The sequence below is a fragment of the Tamandua tetradactyla genome, chromosome 5 (assembly GCF_023851605.1).
Source record: "Tamandua tetradactyla isolate mTamTet1 chromosome 5, mTamTet1.pri, whole genome shotgun sequence".
In the NCBI taxonomy this organism is placed as follows: Eukaryota; Metazoa; Chordata; class Mammalia; order Pilosa; family Myrmecophagidae; genus Tamandua; species Tamandua tetradactyla.
Genome location: NC_135331.1, coordinates 164,944,783 through 164,959,284, shown reverse-complemented (window position 1 = coordinate 164,959,284; position 14,502 = coordinate 164,944,783). Strand labels below are relative to the sequence as shown.

Sequence of the window (14,502 nt, the reverse complement as noted above, 5' to 3'; positions counted from 1 at the left end):
TCCTGATCAAGATGTGCTAGGATCTGATTAACCCCATCTCCTCACAATCCCATGTCATGTTATAATGGAATCAGGTTTCATAACATATTCTATCACTCTTACGTATTCATTAGTAAGAAGATCCCAAAACATCCATTCAGCAGATTCTGTAAATTCAACCCTCTGACCTTTAGACTTTATATGAGATGTGCTCTTAAGAGTGACAAGACAATATTCTAAAGATCCAATTTTAATTAGCATTAAGTAAGCAGAATTGTCTGAGTTCATGGTAGAACATACAAGTTCAATATTATGCCTCTGATGCCATTGTAAAAGGTGAAGAATGGGTTCCTTAGGCAGAATACCTCACCTTCTCACCTCCACCAGCCCGGCCCACTTGTGGCCAGAGAGCTGGTAGCACCACAACACCATGTGTGGCATTTGGATCCTCTTTGGCAGAAATGATTGACTCTCTGTTCAGTGTCTGAGTGCCATGAAGATTGTGCACAGGTGTCCAGATGAATTTTGTTTTTAGAATGTCGATGGCTATACCAATTGCTGCTTTGGATCCCACCAGTTGGCAGTGGTCGACCAGCTGTATGGAATGCAGCCAATTTGATTGAAGCAATACCCTTATTTGTGGCTCTGTTACAATGGTGAAATTTATAGCCACAAGGAGATGCAATACCATTTGAATTTGATTACCAGATCAAAGTAGATGGTGAGATATTTCTTCATTTTTTAAACAAAGGAGGAATTGAGCAAACTATCTGTGTGTTGGATGGGGTGTTAACTTTTATTTTACTGGATACTGCCAATAAGAAAGTATTCCTGGAAAGAGATACCTATGGTGTCAGACCTTTGTTCAAAACCATGACAGAAGATGGATTTTTGGCCTTGTGTTCAGAAGCCAAAGATCTTTGTTCATTTGAAGCACTCCTCATGTCTTTTTTGAAAGTGGAGACTTTTCTTCTGGACACTATGAAGTTTTGGATTTAAAGCCCCATGGCAAAGTTGCATCGTGGAAATGGTTAGATATCATCACTGTAGAGATGAACCTCTGCATGCCCTCTATGACAGAGAAACTAATCCCAGGCTTTGAGTTAGAAACTGTGAAGAGCAGCCTTTGGATCCTTTATGACGAGGCTATTAGGAAACGTTTGATGACAGACAGAAGGATTGGTTGCCTTTTATCAGGGACGTTGAATTCCAGCTTAGTTGCTGCTATCCTATTAAAGCAACTAAAAGAGGCCCAAATACATTATACTCTCCAGACATTTGCAATTGACATGGAAGGCAGTCCTGATGTATTGGCTGCTAGAAAGGTGGCAAATCATATTGGAAGTGAACACCATGAGGTCGTCTTTAATTCTGAGGAAGACATCCAGGCATAAGATGCAGTCATATTTGTTTTGGAAACTTACAATATTACAACAGTTTGTGCTCCAGTAGGATGTATTTAATTTCCAGGTACATCTGGAAGAACACAGAGAGCATGGTGAGCTTCTCTGGAAAAGGTTCAGATGAACTTACACAGGGTTACATATATTTTCACAAGGCTCCTTCTGCTGAAAAAGCTGAAGGCTAAAGGGAGCGGCTTCTGAGGAAACTCTGTTTGTTTTTCTCCATGCAGATCGAACTACTGCTGCTTGTGGCCTTGAATTGAGAGTCTTATTCCTGGATCATTGCTTTTCTCATTACTTGTCTCTGCCACCAGAAAGAAGAATTCCAAAGAATGGAATAGAAAAACATTTCCTGAGAGAGACATTTGAGGACTGTAACCCGATACCTAATGAAATTCTCTGGTAACCAAAAGAAGCCTTCAGTGATGGAAAAACCTGTGAAGAATATCTGGTTTAGGATATTACAGGAATACATTGAACATCAGGTTGATGATACAATGATGGCAACTCAGCACAAAAATTTCCCATCAATACTCCTAAAACTAAAGACAGTTAATACTATGGTCAAAATTTTTTTTATCACCACCCATGCCATGCTAACTGGTTGACCTGTTCCTGGAAGCCCAAGTGAATCAACGCCTCTGACCCTTCTGTCTGCATACTAACCCATTACAAGTCAGCTGCCAAATCTTAGGTGCTTTCTAAACTATAAAGCTAAAGGAGATGTTTCTTACTGTTTTGAAGGGTAAGGGAGTTGGGGCTGGGAAGAGAGGCAAAGAGAGTTAACTACTCAGGTTTACCTGGGCATGAAAAAAATAAATGTCTTCACTTAAAAAAACAACAAAGTGAAGAGTGAGTGGGCTGGCTAGAATCTTATAGCCAGCTTATGTGAATTTGCAGTGTCCCTAATAAGCCGATGCACTTAACTCAAACACCCTTAGGCTCAACAATGAAAGCCCATTTTTACATCCTTCATCTTAATGAACAGATCACTAATTTTACCGGTGAGAAGCCATTTCTATCATTCACTTTACTAATTAGTAAAGCTTCTGCTGTTGACTTCAGACGGAGACAGCTAAAGCACTTTCGGCAACCACCTGAACAATTTTTTTCATAGTGAACCTATGGGAATTACAGAAACCATTAATTAAAGAGCAATTAAAAAGGCCCATGAGGCCCTGCTCTTTGAAAATGAAGAGTGACTTACCCCTATAGAGCTTTCTTCTTCATATGTTCTTACTAATCTTAATAGAGAGTTGGTCTATTAGGTGGTTTCCCCGATGGACCTCAGTCTGTGGTTCAACTGGGAGTAATTTACCTTCTGGATTCCCTCACAACCTCCTTATCTATGTGGGCTGCTTCTGGTCCAAGGGGAAGATATTAGATGTAACCTGAACTTTTGGTTCTCTACGGCCATGCCAATTCTCACCTCTTTATTTCTGATAAACACTTCTGTCGAGGTGAGCTGAAGAATCACCCTAGTTCCTCACTAACTCCATGCTCCAAGCTTCCCCAGCCTCTCAGAAATGGACATAGGTGCCCTGTGCTGCTGGCCAACTCTATGTGATCATGAGCCAAAGACGTGTCTCAGGGACTACTCTTGGGTTATTTGTGTCACTACTGATCCTTTGTGTTATGGTGGCTGGGTACCCACAAGTTGTCTCAATGCTTTTCCCTACACCAGTGCAAACACACACACATGCACACACAAGCATGCCCATTCCATAAAAGTGATCCCTTATCTTCCATGTCTGCTTACCACTCCGGTTGCCCCACTGGGATTAGTGGTTTTCCCTGAACTCCAGACAACATGGAGATCCTCTCTAGCCCTTGTCACCTCTCCTCTGTGGGACTGAACCCTACCCCTAATAGTGTATAACCCATCACTAGCTGAGTGGACCCATCACCCACAGCCAGGCCATCCTATCTGCCTGACAGCCATGTCTCTGTCCCTTTGGATACAATACAAAGCCTGAAGTTGCTAACTTCTCTGGATATTGACTGCCTGGCTACCCCTGGAGGAATGATCCTTGCTGACAAGAGGTTCCTCTAGCCCTAATCCTGCCTGGTTGTGGGTTCTCTTCTTTCTCTTCTCTCTGGCTGCCATGCTTGCCCAGTGCATTTGGCTCATACTGTTATCCCAGCAAAAGGTTAATTGTATCTGTGTCTTTCTCCATGGTAGACAAGTTGCTCCTATGAGCTATCGTTCCCACTAACTAGGGGAAACCCGAAGAAGTGGTTATGCTTTGCCAGATATCACCTTGTCCCTGGAGCTGATTGGCTCAGGGCAGAAACCATCCAAAAGGCAGCTCATCAATAGGCTGATCAGCAACTTATAACTTGGCACACACACACATAAAAGCCGGTTAATCACCATTTCTTTCTTGGAAATGTAAACAGGGAAATGTCAAGAAAATAAAATTTGGTATGATGGCTTAGAGAGAAACCAGAACAGTTGGGGCCAGGAGAGGTCAAAACAACCCCCTCATAATTATTTTTTTTTACAATGTGACAGAAGAGTTAACTGACACATTGAAAAAGAGAGTAATTTATTACAAGAAGGCAGTAACCTTTTAGTCCAAAAGACATATAATATTCAGTTCAGTTATGAAGAGTATTTTCAAACTTTGAGCCATTGATGATCATTTACAGTAGCAGGTATATGTATTGATCCATACGAAAGCCTGGGTCCCACTGGTGGCAGCTGGTCTAGTGGTAGAAGTTGTTCTGCCTGCTTTCCCCCGCTATTCTGAAAGCAGTGACAGCTTTCACTCTATATAGCCAGGAGAAGGAGGGAAAGGGAAGGCTCTGTCTAGACCAGGGGTCAGTACAGTTTTCTGTAAAAAGGCAGATAGTGAATATTTTAGGTTTTGCGAGCCACATGGTCTCTGTCATAGCTCCTGGGTGACTGTGACAGTGACAGATGGAAAGGCTTGGACAAAAGGGTCTGGAGCCAACTCTGTGACAAAAATCTCATGATAGGTGAAGACCAAGTAGCCAAAGTTTCTGAATCCCCTGCAAATCAAGTATAGAAGAGGCTGGCTGCTGGCTAGCAGAGTCAGAGAAGGCTGGAGTGAGAGGAGAGGCCTGTTTGGATCTGGCAACCAGCGGCCAGGATGGGACAGGGTCTCCTTGGCAGATTAGGCAGAGAGGGCAGCTGATGCCCAAAGTAGCATGGGACAAGGCTCTCCAGAGCAGAGGCAGCTCTGTCTCTACTCCTCTGGGTTCCCCAGAGATGGGCAAGGGAAAAGAGAGGGAGGGAGCTCTTCCTGTACTTATGCTAGAGGTACGGGAGAAGGGGTTAGGCATGGAAAACACTCCAAGCTCCTGAAAGGTGCTTCTTTGCAACAACTGCTGCCTTTCCTTAGAGAACATTTTTATCCACAAACAAGGACCATAGAAAAACCATGCCCATATCTTACCACAGGGCAAAAGGGCTTCCCAGTCCATCTGCAGGACTCTGAGCTAAGGTTGACGATACAATGACGGTAACTCAGCACAAAAATTTCCCATCAATACTCCTAAAACTAGAGAAGGTTAATACTATGGTCAAAAATTTTTTTATCACCACCCATGCCATGCTAACTGGTTGACCTGTTCCTGGAAGCCCAAGTGGATCAACGCCTCTGACCCTTCTGTCTGCATACTAACCCATTACAAGTCAGCTGCCAAATCTTGGGTGCTTCCTAAACTATAAAGCTAAAGGAGATGTTTCTTACTGTTTTGAAGGGTGAGGGAGTTGGGGCTGGGAAGAGAGGCAAAGAGAGTTAACTACTCAGGTTTACCTGGGCATGAAAAAAATAAATGTCTTCACTTAAAAAAACAACAAAATGAAGAGTGAGTGGGCTGAGATGGGGGCCACATGGCTGCCGCGGGAAACCAGCCAGCCCTCGGTGGGTTGGGCACTTCCTGTGTGCCAGTGACGTTACCTGCCGATAGAAGGCTGCGCTGGAAGCTCCCCACTGCAGTTTAGTTTCCAAGACCTGGAAGAGCTCTTGTGGGCAGAGCCATGGTCTCTGGAGCATTCCAGAATCCCCTCACAGGTCTTGATTAAATTCAGAGGCAGAATGAGGACTGAAAAGAACATTTAGTCCACAATTATCTGTCATTCACTCACTTTCATGAAAAGCAAAGCTTTTGGTTTCTTTATACCCCTATCTCTTTACCTGTCTTACAAAATGGTTACTTCATATTCATTTGGTTAATTCTCCAAGCCCCTTATAACCAGATTTTCTCTACTGCTGAAATCCAGTCTGCAGACATAAAAAGTGGTATTGTAGGTTTGAAATTTATAGAGCCACCATAATTCAACAGATCAGGGGTTTTACAAAAAAAAGTAAGTATTTATTTCCACAAAACTGAACTTAACAATTCAAGATAACTTTCGGATTAAAACTGAGTCTTTTCTGAATAAATAGCCAATTTCTGTTTGTTTTTTTTCCCCCTCCCCCTGTGTCCCCTTCTCCCTGGAGGCCATCCAAGTTTGGTGGAGAAGGAGAGAACAGTGCAGTACCCAGGTGTCTGGTGAGAGGAATTTTCTGGCTCACCACTAGCCTCTGTCTTCCACTGGCATCTACTAAGCTGAAACTTGTCACATTTTATCTTGATAGTCATGTGCTGGCATCTGCCATTCTTGCCCCCAGGCCCACCAAGTCTTCCAGTCACTGGGTCCACACATTCCACATTCTCTTGACCGGGTCACAGGCGCCTTTGCCTCTGCAAAGGCGCTCGGACGCGCTTAGCTGCTTTCTCTTCTTACTGCTGCTGAGTGGGGCCTCAGAGATAATGCCTCAGCTCCTCACTCAGCCATTGCAGGTGTCATGCCAGGTGGGGGCTTCTCTTAGATGCCTGCAGAGCTCCCAGCCTACACCCAGGGAAGTAAAGAACTTGTTCCTTCTATTCCTGGCTCCCCCCTAAACCAGCATGAGGCTTTCACTGCCCCAGTTTCCAGCATGGAAGCCAGTGGAGAGGGCAGGGGTTGGCCCTCTCAAAGACATTCTTGAATGTTTAAGTATTTTCATTGGCTTGCGATTCTCTCTCCCCAGACATACTAATCAGTTTCCTAGGCTGCTCGAGCAAATATAATGAAATAAGTTTGGTTAAACAGTAGGGAACTTTTCACTCATGTTCCAGGCTGGGAAGAAGTTCAATCAAGCCCTTACCTAGGGGATGCCTTCCCCCCAGTGACTCTGGCCTTCTGGGCTGGATGCCGGCAACCCTTGGCTCCTCCATCACATGGGAAGACACAAGGCAGTTTCTACTGGCCTCTCCCTTCTCTTCTGGGTTTTGTTGATTTCAGCTTTTTACTTCCTTTGGCTTTCTCTCTCGTATCTGAATTCATTCTACTTATAAAGGGCGCCAGTAATAGGATTAAGAGCCTATTAGTCCTGGGCCACACCTTAACAGAAGTAGCCTCATCAAAAGGTCTGCCTTACAATGGGTTCACACCCACAGAAATGAATTAGATTTAAGAATGTGGTTTTCTTGGGTACATACAGCTCCAAACCACCACATTTATCAAGTCTAAGATAACATGATTTAAATGATGAAGGTATCAGCTATTCCCAAATTAATTTACAAATTCAATGCTATCACAATTAAAATTCTACTTGGAATTTTAATTCTATTTTAATAGAATTAAAATTCTATTTCTCTATTTTTGAGAAAATTGATTCACATATGCTTAAATTATAGGGAAAAATAAATGTACCACAAGTAGATAAAGCAATCTTGAAATGGAAGTAAAGGGGGAAATTTTTCCTAGCAAATGCTAAGACACCTTACAAATTTGTTTTTAATGTAGCAGTAGAGTGGAATAGAAAGTTCACAGTCACCTCTGTCCTTACCTGTGAAATCATTATAACAAAATGGGCACTACAGATCAATAAGGGAAGAATGGATTGTTAAGTAGATGGGGTGAGAAATGAATGAAATGATGGAGAAAAACAGAACCAGATCCCTGACTAGCAGCACATACAGAGATTATCAATGGATTAAATACGTAAATAAAAAAAGTAAAACCATGAAGTTAGTAGGAGAGAATGTAGAAGAATAAGGTTATAGCCTGGGGTGGGTAAAAGTTTCTTAAACAAGATCGCAAAAGTGCAAAAAGTATGGCAAATTGATAGATGTGATACATCAAAAGTAAGGAGTTCTACTAACAAGTGACACTTTGGATGAATTTAAGGGAAGGATGACAGATTGGGAAATGTCCAAAAGCTGAAATGGATACGTATCTAGAATATACAAAGAACACCCATAATTCAACAAGAAAAGGCAGTATGGCCAAAGAAAAATGGTTTATTAGTTTGCTAAAGCTGCCAGAATGCAATACACCAGAAATGGAATGACTATTAAAGTTTATTAAGTTACAAGTTTACAGTTCTAGGGCATGAAAATGTCCGAATTAAGGCACCAGTAAGAGGTTACCTCCACTCGAGAAAAGCTGATGTCATCTGGAACACCTCTGTCAACTGGAAAGGCACATGGCTGGCTTCTGCTGGTACCTTGCTCTTGGGCTCTGTTGCTTTCAACCTCTGTTTCCTGTGGGAGTTCCTCACTTGGTTTCTCTGGGGCTGGGTTTCATATCTTGCCTTCCTTTGGCTCTCTCCAGGTTCTGGCTTACTTAGTATTTCATGAGAAGGCATGGTGATGTCTGCTGGGCTCTTATCATGTCTAGGTAACTGCTCTCTCCATCAGCACTTCAAAAGTCTCCAAACATCTGTGTCTCTGTCAGCTCTGAAGCAACTGTTCTAAAAGCGTCTGCTTCGGAGAGTTCTCCAAAATGTTTCCCCTTTAAAGGACTCTAGTAAACTAATCCAAACCCATTTTGAATGGGTGAAGTCACATCTTCATCTAACCAAAATGTCGCACCCACAACTGGGTGTGTCACATCTCCATGAAAACAATCCAGTCAAAGTTTCCTATCCTAAACAATAGTTCTGACCCCATTAAGATTGGGTCAGGATTAAAATATGGCTTTTCTGGGGTACATAATAGTTTCAAATTGACACAGATAGATTAGATATATAAGCAGACAATTTATTAAAAGTGAAATGCAAGACCCTGAGAAGGATATGAACAAACTGCTCAGACTCATTAGTAATTAGAAAAACGCAAATTAAAGCTGTGATGAGAGATCACCTTACACTCTCAGGCCACTTAGAGCTGTAAGGCTTAAAGCCATTAGCCTGGCAAATTTAGAAAGCTGGATGATGCCAAGTGCTAGCAGGTGTGTGGGGATAGAGATTCCAAATGCAGAGGGAAGTGGGGGTTGGAGAATAATCTGCTATTAGCTGATCAAGTTAAGGACATGTGTACTTTATGACCCAGCAGTTCCACCTGAGGGCAAAGGATCCTGGAAAATTTCATGCAAGTCCATGAAAGGAACACATAGGAGCGAGAGTCAATCCAGGGTTTGTGGTGATAAAAGCTTATATAATTTTGAGGGGGGGGGGTGAGTGTGGGTGTCCTCTTTTTTTTTTTTTAAGTCAAATCTTTTTTATTGTGAATTATAACATACATATATTTAAAAGCAATAAATTTCCAAGCATATTTTAACAAGTAGTTATAAAACAGATTTTAGAGTTTGGTATGGGTTCCAGTTCCACGATTTTTCATTTTTTTAAAACTTTTTTTATTAATTAAAAAAATTAACAAACAAAACATTAAGACATCATTCCATTCTACATATACAATCAGTAATTCTTAATATCATCACATAGTTGCATATTCATCATTTCTTAGTACATTTGCATCGATTTAGAAAAAGAAATAAAGACAACAGAAAAAGAAATAAAATGATAATAGAGAAAAAAAATATTATACTTACCATACCCCTTACCCCTCGCTTTCATTTACCACTAGCATTTCAAACTGAATTTATTTTAACATTTGTTCCCCCTATTATTTATTTTTATTCCATATGTTCTATTCTTCTTTTGATATAGTAGCTAAAAGGAGCATCAGACACAAGGTTTTCACATTCACAGAGTCTCATTGTGAAAGCTATATCATTGTTCAATCATCATCAAGAAACATGGCTACTGGAACACAGCTCTACATTTTCAGGCAGTTCCCTCCAGCCTCTTCACTACATCTTTAACAACAAGGTGATATCTACTTAATGCGTAAGAATAAGGGTGTTCTCTTTTAAGAAAAAGATTATAAATCATGAAGACAGGACTAGGTATAGAGCCTTGGGAGGGTCTGTGCAAGCCAGGAGCCTCAAAGCTTAAGCTTCATCAGCCTCCTGGTGCATTTGCCTCTGTGTATGAGGTTCACTGCAATGCAGAGAGTTGAAAATCCTAAGCCAATTTGGTTATGACACCCATTAAGCTCTTTGGAATAGATAATAGGTCTCATTATCTCAGTCTTTCTTCAACGGTAAGACATCCATCTACACTTTAGACAAATATAATCCTCCAGTAACAGGGATCCAGATACCCAACTGGCTCAAATAATCCCCCATTGCTAAAGCTGAGTGAGGGCTGCTGGAGATAAATATGCAAATGGAACCGTAGACATATTATGGGTTGAATTAATGTACCCCAAAAAGATATGTTGAAGTCTTAACTCCAGGTACCACTGAATGTGACCTTATTTGGAAATTGACTTTGCAGATGTAATCAGTTAAGATATGATCCTACTGGATTAGAATGGGCCGTAATCCAAGATGACTAGTGTCATTATAAGAAGAGAGAAATTCAGACAGAGGGACAGATAGGCACAAGAGAGAACACCATGTGAAGATGGAGGCAGAGATTTGAGTGATGTGTCTTTAAGCCAAGGAACTCAAGGACTGCTGGCAGTCACAAGTCCAAAAGAGGCATGGAATGGATGCTCCCTCAGAACCTCTGGAAAGAACCAACCCTACTGACACCCCAGTTTGGGACTTCTAACCTCCAGAACTGCGAGACAATAAATTTCCATTGCTCTAAGCAACCCATTTTGGGTTACTTTGTTAAAGCAGTCTTAGGAAACTAATACATATGTAGAGTCAGGAAGTCACCATGCGTCTGGCATGGCACAGACATTCGGTTGTACTTGTAGAAGAGATATTATTTTTTAATACTTCCCAGTTTGCTAATTGATTTTTAGAAATGCCTTCCCACGAAGAAGAATGCTTGAAAGAAGCAACTTCATGAGATTCACTCTATATGAGAAAATCATTTTCAGTAACAACCATATAAATGGATAGATAATAAGAGCGAAAAAAACCCACAAAGAATATATATTTCTTTAATAAATTTAGTATATATTATAGTCCCAACAAAACATAAATGAAGTAAATAGTATAGTATAAAAAGGAAAAAGGAAATTATTCTATTTTATTACATTAATTTAGTTTTTGATACAAAGGGAGACAAATATTGTCTGTTATACTGGATGATTACATTACAGTTTATAAAAAATAATTAAAGAAGAATAGCTTAGGAAGAAATTACAATTTAAAAATATTTAAAAATTTGTAAAATTAATAATCAATGAACTAAAATTTGTACTAACCAGTCAAAAATGAGGGTGAGGGAGGAATATGAAGTGACTGCTTAATGAAGAAGGTGTCTCCTTTTGGGGTGATGAAAATGGTTTGGAATAAGATATAAATGATGGTTGTATCATATAGTGCAGGTATTAAACACCACGTAATTGTACACTTTAAGTGGGTTAATTTGATGTTATATGAATTTCACCTCAGTTAAAAAAGGAAAGAAAACTCACACCTCACAGTTCATATTCTATTCCACCGTTCACATTTTTAGATACAAAAGCTCCAAGTGGTTACCTAGAATGACAGCACTGAAGTAACTGATGTTCTATTTCTTGAACTTTATAATTACTGTATTCTTGTTTGTGTCAATTCAACTATTGAAATGTGGGGATGCGTAGTTCCCAGGAATTGGCTAAGCAACTGCCTCCGAGTCAATGCAGGAGGATTCTGACCTTTCTGAACTTATCCTGGTGCATCTGAGTCAGTACAGCTGAGTCTGGGTGTGTGTGTGTGAAACCGTGTAACTGGAAGTTCTCCAAAATCAATTTTTATGTAGAACACAATGTATAAAAACAGATGAGTAACCCCATTTACTAATTTGAAGTTTACATTATGTATAAGATAAAAACTCAAAAATAACCATAGAAGTTATTTAGACTTTAGACCCACAAAACATTTTGGAGGAGAACAGTATTTTTCATAGTCTTTGTGTAGAATTGCCCATGTGTAATGATAATAAAAAGCAGACCACTTTTACTTGGTTGTATTATTGTTTTGTACTCTATGGATAAGACACATCCCTATCACTTGCCCTTCTGGCAGATCATCCTCTGCCTCCATTGTCTGCGGGCATCTATCTGCAGCAGGGGCACCATGGAGTGAGTTAGTTTGAAGGGCAGACACTGAGCTGTCCTTCCAGTGGCCTTGACCTGGGGCTTAGGGAGGTGTGTCTGGAGAGGCCATGTGAGAAAGGATAGAATAGTGCACCTCTCCACACTCATCCACTCCACAGTGGCTGCCTGAGAAAACCACAAACCAGATTCTGTGAAGAGTTGAAGAGCGGACAGATGGCAGATTTGTAGAGCCCATTCCTACACTCTTCAGAAAGATTTAACTGGATCTCACCAAAGAAAGGTGTTTCCATGATGCCTGCCAATGGTCTTCCATGTCCTGGAGCTGAATAAGGCTTGCTGGAATGGAGTCTGTAAGAGCACCAAAGAGGCACCCCTGGTCACACTGGATGCAGTTCAGGACAGAGATTCAGTAACAAAGAAGAACGGAATTCCTGGCCAGCTCTCAGGACAGAAGCCTACCAGTGTTGAAGGGCCATCAGGGTGTGTGAATCTATGCTGTGTGTGCTTGTGTAGGATGTGTGGTGGGGGAAGTTTCTGCTTCAGCTCTCTTCTCCCTGGGTCACCTCATGCTCAGAGCAGAAGGCCGAAGGCACCTCAGCAAATTCCAGCAGCCATCTGCTAATGCAGCTGAGGTTTCCTTCAGGCAGGAGCTCAGCCTGCAACCAAGAAGATTGGAACTGCAGCTGAGCAGAGCCTCACGTTGTCAGACTCTAGAGAAGTAATGGATTCTGCCTTAGGGGCTAATGACTTTTAAGGTAACATTTCACCTGGTCTTGAAATTGGAATTTGCTTCTTGGGTATGGAAAAAGAAGAAATCCCATGGGCCAAAACACAGAGGAGAGACATTTTTTGGTCCTTTTGGGGAACTCCTGACTGTGGTACAGGTTGTGTGGCTTGAAGTGCTAGAAGAGGAACATGGAGCAGAAATTGGGGCTCAGGTTGGTAAAGGCCTTTAACACTTAGGGCACCAGAGATGAAGCAATGGGGAGCAATAGAAGAGTTGAAGGAGAAGAGAGGTGGAGTTCAATGTGTTTAGTGATGTAACTCTGGAGGCTGTGAAGAGGGAGTCCCTGGAAGAGAAAGCAAGGCCCTGAGCAAGGGGTACAAACATGAAAGGCCAAGACCTCTACTCAAGCTTGTGGGTAAAAGAAAGGAAACAGACACATATAATCATGAGATAGAGCCATGGGGACTGAGGCAAGGCATCGATGAGAGCTTCACTGTACGTGGCAGTCATGAACACCATGATGGTTCCTGAACTGCGTTCTGAATGACCTGAAGTAAACCAGGAGAGAAGGCTGAGTGGAAGGAGTTCCAGGCAGAGGGAAGATCATGTGCAAAGGCAGAAGCCCTAGAGAACAGAGGGCCTTTGGGGGAACTGCAAGGGATTTGCCATGTGTGGCTGGTATATGGGGTATGGTGGGGAGTATTAGGGGGATTGGCTCACAAAGGGCTTGTCCTCTACAGGGAATGATTTACTAAGAGCTAGAAGGAGCCACTGAAGTAGGAGGGGAGCGGGGGCAGGTGGTGGGAGTTTGAAATATAGGTCCTGAGCTGACAAGCCAAGTTATGGCAGGAGATACACTGGGGATCATTGTAAGAAAATACTGGCTTGCAGTACTGGAGAAAACCCCCGAATTCTTCTTTTAAAATTATATTTCATGTGGCAGTTGGTTCACTGGCATGTTTTCCATGATCTAGATAATTACTAAGTGCATGGATTTTGCCAGTATGAAACTAATCTACTCTGTGGAGCAAATAAGTTACTAGGGCAAAACAACTTTGAAACTTCATTTCTGTCCTCTAAGCCCCTACCCCAAAGGTCTCTACATGCTGGGCTTGCCCTGTTAATCAAGTAGGCTGCTGGGTAGCTGGAGAAGAAGGATAGCTCCTGCCCTTAAAGCGTGGTCTTGTGAAGAGGTGCAGGGAGGTGTTGCTTCAACTTGGCCCCATGATCTCTAAGGGTTGCTCATAGGACAAGTGGTCTTGCCAAGGGCAAATTATGGGAAAGAGGTTACAGAAGTAAGAGAAATGGAAGGAATGAGGCTTATTTCCAGCAGGATCTGCAGAGATATTTTGGGGGCCTGGCAGTTGAAACTGTTTTTCCAGCCCATTGAAAAGATAAAGTCACTGAAAGGGAAAAAATCTTAGCACTGTGGTAGCAAATTAGAAGTAGACTCCACATTTCACCAGAGCAATCTAGAATGCACGCACTAATTTTTTCTATATTGCAGGTCGCATTCTCTGGCAGGCCAGCCTCCCTTGGCAATAACGCAATTAAGGAGAAACCGCTTCATCTCTAGCTTCTGTGCTCCAGGTTTGCCAAAAAGAGGAATGAAATTAAGATAGGATCTGAACTTTTTAGAACATTAAAATTTGGTAAGCTGGCTGTATTCAGATGGGTTTTCCTTTAAATATTACTCTCTACTCACCACTCCTCTCCTGAGGAACCCATGCTGTCTTTCCTTTGGATTGTGTTAGAACTCCTTGGTCAGGGCATTCCATAATTTCATCTCTCCCATTTTGTCTCCCACTGTTGTGAACTTCTGCCACATATTCAATTCAATCCAGAACCTGAATGGTCCCCTTAGATGCCAGACACCCCATTCATTTCTATTTTTTTCACCCCTGTGCCATTGTGTAAGCAGCTACCCCTAAATGAAGTGCCTCCCTCCTCCCCACCTGGCCATATGTGTTAAGGTTTATATCTAGACTCAGCCCTTCAGTGGCTGACCATACTCGTGGCCTCTCCATAGACATGTTCTTCTACTCCCAG

The 14,502-nt window shown here is 41.9% G+C and overlaps 1 long non-coding RNA gene and 1 pseudogene across 1 annotated transcript in view; both read left to right on the top strand.

The window, feature by feature from the left end:
• The window catches only part of LOC143682858 (uncharacterized), a 134,885-nt gene extending 120,776 nt beyond the window's left edge, over nucleotides 1–14,109 (top strand). Inside the window, exon 3 of the long non-coding RNA XR_013175334.1 lies at nucleotides 13,961–14,109. This is a non-coding gene — a long non-coding RNA (uncharacterized LOC143682858). The remainder of the gene's footprint in view (nucleotides 1–13,960) is intronic.
• Nucleotides 410–5,079, top strand: LOC143682433 (asparagine synthetase [glutamine-hydrolyzing] pseudogene; annotated as a pseudogene).
• Nucleotides 14,110–14,502: the final 393 nt, after the last annotated feature.